This window comes from Cyprinus carpio, chromosome B20, assembly GCF_018340385.1.
Source record: "Cyprinus carpio isolate SPL01 chromosome B20, ASM1834038v1, whole genome shotgun sequence".
Lineage (NCBI taxonomy): Eukaryota > Metazoa > Chordata > Actinopteri > Cypriniformes > Cyprinidae > Cyprinus > Cyprinus carpio.
In genome coordinates this window covers 28376628-28392213 of record NC_056616.1, presented here as the reverse complement: position 1 = coordinate 28392213, position 15586 = coordinate 28376628, and the positions used below count along the sequence as shown (strand labels likewise).

Genomic DNA, 15586 nt, shown 5'->3' with positions numbered 1-15586 from the left:
AAAGGAATAAAGGAAAAATAACGACAATAGAAATAATGAAAAACAAAATAATAAAATACAATAAAATAAAATAAAATGTGGAGAGTGGACAGAACTGAACTCAGTATTTGAAATACTCTCCACATTATGTATGAATCCAAAATTAAAATATAAAATAATAAATTATAAAAATAAATAAAATTTAAAAATAAACATCATATATATATATATATATATAAAAAAATCTAATACTGAACCCAGCATTTGAAAACTCTCTCTTTTCTTTTCAATGTCTTCTGCTCACCAATCCAAGATGGGAGACAAAAAGCTCTCTGAGAATTATGCGCCTGTCAAACTCTATGGGGAACTCTGAGGGAGACGATTGGCAGAGCTCTAATGAATGCTGATTAGAGCATCTCAGTCAGTTGTTAAAACAACCTGCCAAAGTTACCATGGTGTATCTCTGTGTCAACTTTCTGGCTCCCACAATCCTTTCCACAAACCATTGTGAGTCATCAAAAGGCAGTGTAGCACTCGAATGCCAATGACCACACGAGGAAGGGGGGTCCAGACAAATGAACTATTTCATAAGACCCTTAGAGGAGGTAGTGAGCAGCGAGGGGTCTAAATGTGTATGGGGCCTCTGGATGAGGTACAGGGATGGAGGCTTGGACTGGATTTTATGCATGGTATTCTTTTTAAAAAAAATTAACAGGTGACCAGTACTAGTACAACTGTGGTATATTAAAGTATGACAAGTTATATCAGGTAGAAAACAACAAACTTTCAAAATATTGAAAGCAAAAATCAAGTTTTTTAATTAAAAGGACAGAAAGAAGCCAGTTCATTTTTATTTTAAAAAGTCTCTAGAAAATGATGCATAATTATTTGTTCAACTACACATTTAATCAAGAATAAAAATCATTACAATCACTTACAAAGAAAAAAAAAACAGATTTTAAAGTGCCTTTAAATTAGTTCAGTTTTCACAACTAAATCTAATAAAATTAAAAACTGTCAAGAACCAAGTATTGTTTCACCCCAAAATGAAAAGCAAAAAAAATTATAAATTGCATAAAGAAAAATTAAGTATTTAAATAGTCTATAGTGTTAAATTTTAATTATATTAATGCAGCATTACTTTTTAGTACAGGTTTAACTGCAATACAGTAAAAAATTATAATAAATTTCATAATTAAGAATAATGGCAATTACTGAAAGAAAAATATTATGATTTTGGGAATTTCTGTGGGGAAATGTTCATGCTTAAATGGTCATAAATATAAAGTAACAGTGCAAAAAAATACTAAATAAATAAAGTTCATGGTCTTAAATTAGGCTTCATTTTCTTATATATAAATGAGAATTTTAAATAGTTTTTTTCTCCTTTTGGTTTTAGGGGTGAAGTGAGATATGTTTTCCTGAGATTTCACTCTAGTATTATTATTCTTTAAATATAAGGTTCCCTGATTTCTTTTAAATCAAATAAAGTTTAAAATCATCTTTTTAGAGAGTTGATCAAGTTTGAAGTTAGTAATTCAAGTATATACTCTAGAACTGTAAGAGCTTACTCTATATGCCTGCTTTTGCAATACATTGGGTGTAGGTTTATTGATCCAAAAAGTGCACAGCACACACCTGAATTGTTTTGCCCATAAACCCTCACATGTGAGGCTGAAGTTGTAGCTCACCATAAAATGGGTTAAAATACTTGTCAAAGTCTTTGCTCTGTGGCTGCTCGAACATAAGAGCAAGTTCATGCAAGCTGTGGGGCTGAATGTCATCAATATCAAAAAGCTTCAGTCATAATGTATTCCAGCTTCCAGTCTGATTTTTTTTTGTTCCAGGGTTTGCTTCTGTGAGATTTAAATAGAACTGCCAAATATCCTTTTAAGGAAAAAAGAAAGAAAGAGAAAAAAGTGATTATTAGAAGAGAGATGCACATAAAACACATGTAATTAGAACTGACATTCAGAAAACAGGAATTGCACAACGGTGGTGAAGTTAATTAAGACAGACATTTAGTTTCAAACGACTCAAAATATTAGAATTTAAAGATGCATTTGAACACAAAACAATAATAATTGTAAGAAGAATGTGCTTAAAAGTAATTAACTCAGTGATTACTCAAATAAAATGTAATCAAATTAAAAAAAAAGTAATTGTGGGCAGAACTGAACTCAACATTTGAAATATTATCTTCCAGGCTGTCAATAAAATTAAAATTGTAAGGGGCATGTGCTAAAAGTAAATAAATCAGTGCTTGAACTTTCTAGTTGGTGCACACTTACCAGTAATCCATAATTCAAAATAAAATAAAAATAAATACCTAGCATTTGATATACTCTCCAGGCTATGTGTCAAGATCATTACCATATTGTTTCCAAAATAAAATTAAAAGTAATAACAAAACACAGTAATAATAATAATAATAATAATATAAATAATAATAATAATAATAATAATAATAAAATAAAATCCATAAAAAGTTAAAGCTGATAATTCTTTTGGGTCTTAATGGAAAAGTCGATATACATACTTTTGGTTTTAAAATTTCTCAATGGCAGTGTAAAACAACACACTTTTTACCTTTTCAAAAACAGATCCGTTTACAGAAAACCATTTCAGTGCATGTCCCTTTAAATGCTAATGAGCTCGGCTCACCCTGCCCCTCTCTTCCGTATAGGGTGATGAGCCCCCTTAGAGATTCTAAACTTTAGCCGCATTTAGCTACGGAACTTGCTAACTAGCACATTATTAGGAAAGGCGATTTGCAAAGATTCATAAAAAAAAAAAAAAAAAAACTTAGTCACTTTTCTTCTGTAGGTGAAGCTGGATCATGAATGATTTGCACAAACATAAACTCATTTAAGTAGATTGGGGGTGCATTTCCTTCAAAAGCAAAATAAATTCACTGAGTCTTCAAGCGGCTCTCAGATGTCGGCTGTAAATGACGACTGCTATGTCATTATTACATCCAACAACAAAACACCTCAATCGCTTAGGAGAAATCCTTTTCTACACCTGCTCTGGCATTGAAACAATGACTTTTGACAGCTCACTCAGGGCGGGTCTATGTTTTAAAACGGCCATGTCAGTCAATAGTCGTGGGATTGTAACGGTGGGATGTGCAGAACTACATCACTCTGCCAAGAATCTCAGAACAGCCTGATCTGAGAAAGGGATCATTATTATTTGGGATTAAAAAAAAAATTATAGGGTGGATGTGTACACAAACTGCCAGTACACATTTATGTTAAAAATGTTGCATCTGATGGCCCCTTTAAACTTGCTAGTTGGTTGGTGGACACTTACCAGTAAACCATAATTCTCGGGGTGGTACAAATACGCACGGACGCCAGGATTGTTCGAATATGGCTCCAAGACTTTTGATAGGTGTAACAGCAGGTGTGACAAATATAGAGTTCACAGGTTTCCCTTGAATAAAAGTATGAATGGGACATTAATTAGTAGGTTCAATGTTCTGTAACCATAGAAGAATTGCTATCTGATTTACCTACTACAATCTGAGCAACAAACTGTTTGTCAGAGCAAGTGGTTTCAAAGACTGCATCCCACAATGCAATGCATTCACCACTTCCATGTTCACAAATGAACCAAAATTATGTCAGTAATGAATTTTATCCATATTTTTCTTGAATCATGTTTCGTTTATGTGTGTGTACTGTGTATATTTATTTTGTATATATAAATACACACACACACACACACATCCATGTATATGTATATGTATATATATATACAGTACAGGTCAAAAGTCTGGAAACATTACTATTTTTAATGTTTTTTGAAAGAAGTCTCTTCTGCTCATCAAGCCTGCATTTATTTGATCAAAAAATACAGAAAAAACAAAAGTAAATATTGTGAAATATTATTACAACTTAAAATAATAGTTTTTTTCTATTTGAATATACTTAAAAAAAAATATTTATTCCTGTGATGCAAAGCTGAAATTTTCAGCATCATTACTCCAGCCTTCAGTGTCACATGTAACATCCAGTCCTATCACATGATCATTTAGAAATCATTCTAATATTCTGATTTATTATGAGTGTTGTGAAACAGTTCTGCTGTCTAATATATTTGATGAAATAAAAGGTTAAAAAGAACTGCATTTATTTATTTAAAAAAAAAAAAAAAATTCTAATAATAATATATTCTAAAAATATATTTTCTTTACTATCACTTTTTTTTTATCAATTTAACACATCCTTGCTGAATAAAAGTATTGATTTTATTTAAAAAAAAAAGAAATAAAAAAAATTACTGACCCCGAATTACTGACCAGTAGTGTATATTGTTATTACAAAATATTTATATTTTAAAAACATAGCTTCTTTTTTTTTTCTTTTTTTTTTTTTTTTACTTTTTATTCATCAAAGTATCCTAAAAAAGTATCACATGTTCTGAAAAAATATTAAGCAGCAGAACTGTTTCCAACTTTGATAATGAATCATCATATTAGAATGATTTCTAAAGGATCATGTGATAATGATCCTAAAAATTCAGCTTTGCATCACAGAAATAAATGATAATTTAAAGTATAATAAATTTAAAAACACAATTATTTTAAATTGTAATAATATATCACAATATTACATTTTTTTTTCTGTATTTTTGATCAAATAAATGAAGGCTTGATGAGCAGAAGAAACTTCTTTCAAAAAACATTAAAAAATAGTAATGTTTCCAAACTTTACTGTACTGTGTATGTATATATATATATATATATATATCTATATATATATATAGGAAAAATGTATTAGATAAATTATATACAAGTATAAACATATACCATTCAATTTTTTTTTTGATGTATGACATGTGGGTATTTATATACACACATTATAAATATATACACAGTAAACACACATAATGTAAACATAAACAGTTATTTTTTGAACGGCATTAATTTGTTTTGCAGCCCTAGTTCTGAGGTAAATTCTATTACCTTGTTGATCCAGCAGAACCATTATGCTGTCTCGATGAGTGTGACCATAGAACTGACCCTGAACGACATCACTGTAGTTGCGAAATATTTTGACCAGTTGTTCATTGTAGCTTTTCCCGGACGGGCTGTTGTATTTATAGCATAGGGTAGGGTAACCCGATGGGGACCGTGAGCAATTACATAGACCTCAGAGGAAAAGATGACAGTGAAATTAAGGTCAGGCTGTCACTTACATGGGCATACCAATATGCAAATGTGTTAATTTACAGTCTTTGTAATGAAATGGCCCTGCATGATCAGTGCAGCGGGTTCTTTCTAAAATTAAAATGGCCTCGTAAAAGCAAACAGAATATACTCACCTTCTCCACTTTTGTCTTGACAGCTCAAGTGTTTCCTGCAGGGCCACTGGAACTGCCCAGCAGGGTCAGTCATATTTACTGTCCACTTGATTAGGACTGTAGTACAAGTTGTGTGTTGAGACTCACCAGAACGGAGGCCAGGTTTGATCACAAGAGAGTAAAAGCCACCTTCACGCAAAGAGTGAAATACAAAGAGCATTAGCTTACTATATGGTCACAGCTAAAGTCCACTGTTAAGTGTGCATACCACAGTCACAAAGAGAAAAAAGAAGCAGGCTAATATTAATGAAAAATATTTGTGGGGAAAACATATGTAATTTTTTAGTTTTAGATTTAAATGATTACATTTTATATATATATTTTATATACTTATATGTTTCAGTATAGTTTTTGTATATTTATTTTTTCTCTGAAAAAAACAGTAGCTAGATGAACAAATGTTTTGCATTGCAGAACAAGTATTTTAGCATGGCTGTACTGAATAATCAGCATGTTCACACATGTAGTGGAACATCTTCCTTATCAGTTACCTTTTTGCAAAGTAGCTACAGCTTTCTGGGTTCACAACCACGGAGACCAGAGTTTGGCTACAGCAATCGGTAAATCGCATTTTGCAGATGTTGGCAACTGATCCTAAGAAGTTTTAAAGCAGGATTAAAAAATAAATAAATAAAAATAAATAAAATAAATAAAAAGATTCAACAGCATAAAAAAAATTGTGCATTTTCAGAATACTAGTTTTAACATTTCAGCAAAAGACAGAGCAAGAAGTTTCAAAAATGGGCATCCCATAAAAATATTAATCAGCAAAAAACAAAAAAATTTTTTTAATAATATATAATAGTAAAATATTTTGAGCACAAAAATCAGCACATTACAATGAAGGATCATGTGACACTGGAAGACTGGAGTAATGGCTACTGAAAATTCAGCTTTACTGTCACAGGAATAAATTAAATTTTAAAAAATATATTCAAATAAAAAGCAGTTTTTTAAATTGTAAAAATGTTTCAAAATATTACTAATCTTTACTGTTTTTTGATCAAATAAATGCAGCCACTCAGTGCCACAGATAAAGTGTGAATGTTTTTGAAATGTTTTTCATCATATAATTGTTTTTTTTCTTGTTTTGCGTTTTAATTTTACAACAAAAAAAAAAAATCTAAATAAATGATTTAACCAAATATTGATGATTTTATATATATATATATATCTATATATATATATATATATATATATATATATATATATATATATATATATATATATATATATATATATATAAAAACATGTTTTTTTTTTTCCAGTGTATACACAGCCGTATGCAAATTTTCCATTCAAACCAACCCAAAACATTGGGACTTTATTTGACCCCAGAACTGTGTCTTGTGATTGAATTCCTAGAACAAAAATTGTAGTTGCCCTTGGGATTGAAATACCTGTGGCCAGTAGTCGTGGTTGCCCAGGGCAGGATAAACTGGCAGCTGTGGGAAGAACTGACGTATGGTGGTGAGTCATATTGGCAATAACATCAATCACTACATCAGTGGACAGTTCTTCTTTTGGGACGTGAGGAAGGGCTGTCTCTGCAACGAGGGGCATAACATTTAAAGAATAAAGTTAATAGAAATATTAAAGAACAAAACCATGATGTGTTCATTGGCCCCCAAATACAGTTATCTCCCATTTTAATCTAAATTTAATGACCCAAGTAAAATCACAGAACAGCTGCAAGCCAGTTAATGAGACTGCTTTATACCCTGTCCATATAATGAACTCAGGCTGCAGGTCTGCTTGTTTCATGTAACTGAATGCTGAGAGAATGAGCCGGTACGGGGAATCACACAGGAAATCACCAAAAACTCCTGGGTCCAATGCAGGAATACCCTTGGAGGAAAAACAGACTTTGCTGTGGTCTTCTGTGATGGTGGTAGGTTGGATCCAAGTGCAGGTCTGAGATATGCCAGAATTTAGCTGCAATTTAAGATGCTTGTGTTACATTCATTTAACAAATATGTAAAATACTCTGCTTATACTGTACACTGATATGTCAGATATTGTGTCTCATTCAGGAACTGTGGATATATTTGACTGCAAACCAGGTACATGCTAAAGCATGTCATGCTTTCAAAGTGCACTGAATTTAAAATGACCTTTTTTTAATTAATCTTTAGATTGACTTCCTCATGGCATTTTTTTTTACTGTCCAGCATAAAAAAAAGCCACAAAACAGCATTATTCATAGCAACATTGGAAACCAGAAATCTTGTTTACTGTAATTGCTCATAAAATTGTGAAACATTGTGGAATATTTAGTGAAGGGTAATGAATACTTATGCAATGTACTTATTTCATATTTGTTTATATTTTTTGTTGTAAGTTGTTGACAATTATGTTTTTGCTTTGTCAATATGTTGTATGGAGTGTAGATTGATGTAAAAAAAAAAAAAAATATGTAAAAAAAAAAAGCAGTTTAACATAAGGCAGAAACATTACAAAAAAAAAACGTGAAAAAAATGAAGAGGTATGACATACTTTCGCAAGGCACTGTATATATAGGCTATACATATTCAGGTAAATATTACAATCTATCAATACTTGTACTTTGATGTTAAGAGATGGAAAGTTCCGCAAAACTCTACTGGTCACGACGAAACTTGCGACATTTGATTTTGGGAAACGGACCCCTTATCAACAAAAACAACAACAACAGGCCCGTAAGATGGACCACTGTAAATATATACAAATCTGACTCAATAAGAGAAACGACAAGGAATGTCTGTTAAAACATCAAAAAAAAAAAAAAACCAGCAAATGCACACGCATGCAAAGTGGTTGTGTGCGCCACAGAGCAAACTTATACATAAAGCCAACTTCAGGGGGACATGAAGTACCTGATGCGGTCTCTGAACACTTACGTGCGCTCTGCAGGTGTTTGAAGGCATTATTAACCGGCGCAGCAGAAACCTGGTAGGTCCCAAACATGACCAAGAAAACATAATAAAACAAGTAAAGCCATTCCCGCGAGTGTCTGTAATTGTTTAGCCGTGCTTGTTGTAAACCAAAACAGGAACAAGAAAAAACAACCGGCACTCACGTTGACGCTTTGTTTGCGCAACCTTCTGCAGTCATGCGCACTTATTGGACATCATACATATCTGAAGCCTGTTCATTGTGACATCATCGACACACCTTTGCTCTATACATAAATATAGCCCAGAAACATATAATTTAAATTACAAAAACAACTGGCTGGCCCCTCAACCTCAACAATCTTACTATAGAGAATAGCCTATTTTAATTTTTAAACAAGGAACACACAAGCCATCGTTTTTTTGTCTGGTTGTTTTATTACAAATGAATCGTAGTGACTTAAAAGTAGGCTACTTCCAAAATGGATCAAAAAACATTTGTAGTCCATGCTTTTATAGATCTGGAGGAATGAAGTGCAAAGTTTTTCTTTCTGTAAAGCATCAAAGCACACATCGTTATGTTGCTGCCTGGAGAAGGACAAATCCTCATGTTCCCAAAACTTATGCTTTTTCATAGTTCCGCACAGCCACCACGTCCTCCAAAGTCAGTTTCTAAAATAAAATTGAAATCAGCAAGTAATTAAAGTCATCAAGTACAACCACCATATGAACAGTGAAGAGGTTTTTTTTTTTGTAAACTACTGTAAAGAACCTTACAATCACCATCATCCCATCTTTGATCTCCCGGACATGGGTGGTCTCTCTTTCCATCCCACTTCTGCACATGAACAAGCTGGTCTCCATCCATCACCACAGTGGACTGGTAAAAAGAACACATCACTATGCATTCATTTCAGACAGAAAGCTTCAGATAGAACACGTCTCCTCTGAAATGGGAATGTGGTAACACTTCCCATTAATTCATGTTATGAAACATTTTTTCCAAACCCACTTTACAGTGTCGGTCATCTACGGTGGTCTCATCAAACTCCTCTCCCAGTTTGAATGAGATCTCAGTGTTATTGAAAGTACTCTGTGTTTTTTAGGCCCACTTTGTCTCCCTCTTTCGAGATGATGTGCGTCGGTTTAGTCACATTTTCCAACTTGTGTCTTGCTGCAAACCCCAACACCTTAGAAAAAATAAAATCAGATCCATTGAATTTCATGCAATGTTCACTAAAACTTTAATACCCTTGGGATGTGTCTGTAATTCAAATAAAAATACATGCCGAAAATAATAAACTGTATTAATAATTATTATTACTGATGTTATAAAACTTACCTAGAGCTTTCATATACTCATCAAAGTTGTCACTGCTGACCAGTTTCCATGTGCCCACAGAAAGCATCTACCATTTTTTTAATTAAGCTTTTTCTGATCAATAAACTAATAATAAACTTTATATTAAAGCGCTGTAGAAACCCAGCTGTATTTGTTTTCTCTTAAATAGTTTTTTCAGCTCCAAGACAATGATTAAACAGAGTGGGAGGAGTCAGCTTTCCCATTGGCTGTTAGTCAAAAACTGAAACATTTGATTTACTGCTGAGCTTGTAAAAAGTTTTTCATAAACTGTAATAAAACCAATTTGCGTTCCATTCTAACAAATGTTTTGTTTAGTTTCATTTAAAAGCAATGCTTTGTCTAGTTTCAAAACGTTACACCAAAAAAAAAAAAAAAAAAAAAAAAAATTCGTTACGTAAACAATTACTACATAAATTAATAGAACATATTTTGTGTTTGTAATAATATTTTTTTTGGTTTGTTTGTTTGTTTTTTTCCTAATTAATAAAATCTACTGGAATATTGTGATTTTTGTGCCCTTATATTATAAAAGATATCTTTGGTGTCCTCTGCGGGTTACATAAATAACCACCACTGGTCCACAGTTCAAAAAATTAAAACTACAGAAACTAAGCACAGGATTTATTGTAGTTTTTAAACATAGCATAATGGCATTTTACATGTAGGCTTACAACAACAAAATGACAAGATTTATGGCCAGGTAAAAAAATGAAATCAAATATGAAATCTAATTTTCTGATGGAAGCATGATGAAAAAGATGAAAGAGAGGAAGAACAACAAGTCTCCACAATCGTTTTTTTTTTTTTTTCAACTGCCATCGACACCAGCAAAGAAATATCTGAGACAAGCACTTAAGATGACATCCGAATGGACATGACCACGGATGTTTGCAGATACATCAGACAGCTAAACAATCCAATTTCAGCTCACGCAGGGCAAACACTGACAGCAGTTACGCACAAAACAAAAGGCTTTTAAACAAAACTAGCAAATATAATGTACAATTCTGTATTTACAAGAAGAAAATATCATATTACATGTTATTCAGCACTGTTTCTTATTCTCTGGCTAGAATGTTAACAATGCATATCTTTACAATACAAAACACAGAAGATGTGGTGTTTTACAAGGACAGACAAATATCGTAAGATAAAAAACTTTACTTACATCACCAAATGAATGTATTTACTTTTTTTGTGCAAAAAAAAAAAGAGACATTTTTGCCACTACGTCAGAAGGAAACATTCAGAGGAAAAAATGCTATTATGGAAAGTCTAAAACAAAATGTTCCTTTTTAAAATGGGAAAGCAGGTCAATCTGTTTTCATAAGACACACAAAACAGCTGGTTGTTAGGAAAATCATGGACAGCGGGGTCTTTGGGAAAAAAAAAAAGTCAAATTTGACAAAGTCCATCGAGGTATGAAAAGAACAATCGTTGGTATTTGAAAAAAACAATATTTCAGATGATTTCCTGTAATAGGAATGAGCTGTTTCCTGCTGGCCCTCGTCCGAATGCCAATCATAGGTGCTCTCGTGTTGCATAGCACAGATGTGTAAAACAGTTGTATGGTCAATGGGACAAGAGTAGAGGAGGGAGGGGTCAGGTTCATGGGTGAGTCTCTCATGGAGGGTCAGAGTCACTGCCGAGTTATGAGCCCCTCGTTCTTTGCCCCCTCTGTGGTTTCTTTAGGTGGGGTCGGACGAGGGATGAGCTCTCTCCGCCCTGTTCGCCATCATCTGTGTTGATGCCAAAAATATATTAAATGAATTAGTTCTTTAGCAGATATGTTCATCCAAAGCAATTCAAACCCAAGCAAAAATAATCAAACGAGCAGCATTAGCAGCACCACATTAGGCACATTAGTTAAATTTTTTTTTTTTTTTTGAAAGAAAATCGCACCAAGGAAAGTGGATGTTGATTTATTCTGTCAAGCCACAAAAAGAAAAAACAGGGGAAAAAAATATCATGGTTTATAGAATGGATGTAATAAATTTAGCTCAAGGGGTTTTAAAACTTTTTGATGACTGAGAATATTTCAGTGTTCTATTATTGGCTCTGTGATATAAAAGCACTTTTAGGAACAAATCTGAAGAGAGAAACACAAAATGTTGACTGTAAAAATAAAATAATTCTCATGATTTCTGATCAGTCTTTTTTAAGAGGAATAATGCCAAAAATTCTTTAGATTTTTACTTTTTTTATTTATTTACACTGCAGACCCCCTAGCAGTAGGACTTTATTATAGTTTTTATGGTGATTATTCATTATTTTTGGACCTTCACAGTATTAATCACCATCCAATTTTATTTCATATGAGAGGAAGATTTCACTCTTTGAAGGTGGCCCAAAAAAAAATCATTGTATTTTTTATTTATTTAATATTTTTGTGTACCTAAACAAGGACAATTCCATTTTGTAGGGCAATTATAAGAAAGGCCACTAGATGGCAGAAGAGGGTAGTTTATGATTTCAACAGGCCCACGTTACCGAATATTGCTTTCATGACAAAGACATTATGGAAAGATATAAAGGGTAAGTAAATGATTGTGACACGGATTTTCATTTTTGGGGTGAAAACTATCCCTTTAAGACACTAGCACAGAAAACAGTATTGTGTTTATTATGATTTTAAAACAGGAAAAAATAATATGTATGATGTGGAAAGGCAGCGCAGATTCAGCACTGCTGAGAAATCTCCAGCATCATCACAAATCACTCATGGAACATCATTTGCAGGAATCACATGCGATGCTTTTGAGGCTTAAGGGTAACAGAGCAGATCAAAAGTGTTTGACTGCAGGCAGTTATTGATGCACAGGAAGGTTCAGTCATGATCTGATCTCAAAAGAAAGCATTTTAAATTCATATTTATCAGAAGTGATATGTGTTTGAATCAAGGTCATTGCCTATGGGTTTAAATCGCTGATATCACTCTTTCTGAAGTTTTTTAGTTTAAAATTGATGATACACTGGACACATGTATCAAAAGTGTCTTTGAAAATCACAGGTTTTCACAAACTATCACAGAAAACCAGACTAAAGAATGGCTTTCTGACAGCATCTGGTGGCAGTCTAACTTCCAGCCGAACCCCTGATGACAGCTCGATCACACAAAAGCACTTAAGCGTTGAAGAAAGTGTATATGTGATGAGAGAGTGCTCTTTTCTCCATAGAAAAGAACCTTTTAGAGAGAGGTGCTTTTGTCAGTCACGCTTAGTCTCAACACAGGGCCGTGTTTAGATTCTGCCAACATCATGGCCCATTTTAGACATCAGAGGTCCACTGCATAGATTAAATTAGCCTTGTTACTTATGCACTGAACTAGTTTTATAAGCTCTGTTTAGTGCGTAATTCCCTTGCATAAGTTTGCAGGTTAATTACACTGGCAGTATTTCACTCAGGTTAATGTCCTTTTATGTATACTTTTAATTCAATTTTTTATTTATTTTCCTTTGTTTTATTATGTATTGCTTATTATTTGCTTATAATGCATTTTCATATTATTTTGCTTATGTATGCTTAAATAATTTTAAGATAGATATTCATTTTTCTCTCTTTATTATGCATTTGTAAAGCACCTTTTAGTTTTTTTAAAATTACGTCGTATTTGAAATGTGTGACTATAAAATAAAACTTGCCTTGCCCGCAATCACCAAAAAAGTCTATTATAGTATTATCCTATTTACATTCTACATAATGTTCCAAGATTCAGTCCATTATGCTCCACTCGGGACAGCACTGTTATTTGATCAAAAGCAGTAAAAGCAGTAATATTGTGAAATATTTATGAACTATTGAACTGTAAACGTTTCTATTTGAATATAAACAGCTGAAAATATATTTTTGTGGAGAACTGTGATATAATTTTTTGTATAACAACAAAATCTTTTGTAACATTATAAATGTCGTTAACAACTATCACACTTTGATCAGTTTTAATGCACACTTGCGGCATTGAAAGTATTAATTTCTGCTGCTGATATCAAGTGTAATCATATCCTTGTGAGCTACTAGTGCTTGTTTTCTTTTTCTTTTTTTTATTAATTTGCATTTATTTCACTATTTTTTCCAATGTTTTGCGCTAGTCATGATGCTGATCTCACAAGCACATTACTTTTTGATTATTAGCATGTTACATTGAGTCCTAATGGACATCAAACCCAAACCCAGCTGAACAAAAGACAACATACAGTACCTCCTACTGAAAGCTCAGCTAGTTTTATAAGGTAGGTCAGGGCAGCTCCAGGACCAGCTGTGGAACCTAGAATATCTGGCAATTGCGCATTTCCGCCGGCCAGTCCTGCCCGTGGCTTCAAAGTCAGAGAAACAGGTTCCACATCAGTCATCTCTGTGGTTCTGATCCTCTTCGGTGGACATCTGAGGGTTAACAGTTCTTTAGCAATTCTGCACACAGGATACAATACTGTAGTAATGTTAGTAGAGCCTCAAAAAAAATTATTCAATTTAAATAAACTCCAAGATTCAGTTTGTAGAATTTTAGATGTTGGTTTGTTTTACACAAGCAAACATATGATTGATAGATATGGTGGGGTTAGGTTTTGGTTTCCTTATCAAATTCTGTTGTGATTAATAAAAACAGAATACCCAAACCAGCTGGGTCACAACTAGAGTTTACATTTTCTCAAAGAAAAATGGGTGCTGCTTGCCAGTGCAGGAGGCGGTTCTGGGTAGAACTTTGAATATTGGTTTTGTTCTGGCCACAAAATATTGTGCTTACTTAAAAATATTGAGTAAGGGGTAAACCATTCAAAATTTAAAAGGATAGTTTGACCAAAAATGAAAATTCTGTCATTAATACTCACGCCTCATGTCGTTCCAAACATGTAAGACCTTCGCTCATCTTCGAAACGCAAAAATTATGATGTTTTTTGATAAAATCCAAGAGCTTTTTTTTGACCCTGTATCCACCTTTTTTCTCAACGCAGAAGTAAGCCTCATGGGTGAGACTTCCTGATGATTAACCGTTTTAGGTAAAATAACGATGAGAATAACAACGTGCAGTAAATAGGTAAAACTGTTTTGCATTACAAACCAGTGCGTTCATAATTAAGATTATACATTAAAATAATATAAGACACACCAATTTTCAATATCAAGCAGTAAAACGAACGGTTTTATACAGCTAAAAATAGCTGGACGCAGATGAGACCGGAAGCCAGACCCCTAGAATTTACAAATGGCCGCACCCATTTTTACGACAAGAAAAAGGTGGATAGACAGCAATGTTTGAAATGTAAGGCCCCAGAAGTGTAGTAAGGACATCGCTAAAATAGTCTGCCATTGTTTGCAAGCAGAAGGAAATGTTGAATAAAGTATTCACAAAAAAATATTCTCATAGCTTCATAAAAATTAAACTGATGTCACATGACTATTTTTAACGATGTGCTTACTACATCTTCTGTGCCTTGAATGTGGTAGTTGCGTTGCTTTCTATGTAGGGTCCAGAAAGCTCTCAGATTTCATCCCCCCCAAATCAAAAAAAAAAAAAATATCTTAAGTTGTGGTGTCCGAACATGATCAAAGGTCTTACAGGTTTTGGAACGACACGAGGGTGAGTAGTTAATGACAGAATTTAAATTTTTGGGTGGACTATCCCTTTAATTCGTAGATATGATTAGGTTAGTTTCAGTTTTATTTTCAAATTCTGTGGTGATTTAGTATTGCACAGAATAACATAACCAGCTCGATCACCACTAGAATTTTACACCTATAATGAAAAATGAAAGTGTTGCTTGCCATGCAAAACCGATGATTAGCTGTCCTCTATCATTGTTAATCACACAGGTCAAGAATACAAAAATAGTAGCAGCGTCAAAATAAGCGGAGCTTTTTCTCTACTGCATCTCTAATGAGACTGTCCTCCTCTCCAGGGAGTGACTGACACTCCTTATCTCCCCACAAACTGCTCACCCTGCTTACCTTCAGCCGCCATGTCCACATCCCTCATAATTTCCTCATGCATTGTCACTAAATGGCC

General features: G+C 33.4%; 3 pseudogenes; all 3 read right to left on the bottom strand.

The window, feature by feature from the left end:
* Positions 1-1111: 1111 nt before the first annotated feature.
* LOC122141100 lies at positions 1112-8329 on the bottom strand (annotated as a pseudogene).
* A 466-nt stretch (positions 8330-8795) lies between these two features.
* On the bottom strand, positions 8796-9631 carry LOC122140999 (annotated as a pseudogene).
* A 1593-nt stretch (positions 9632-11224) lies between these two features.
* Positions 11225-13934, bottom strand: LOC122140983 (annotated as a pseudogene).
* Between the last annotated feature and the right edge of the window lie 1652 nt (positions 13935-15586).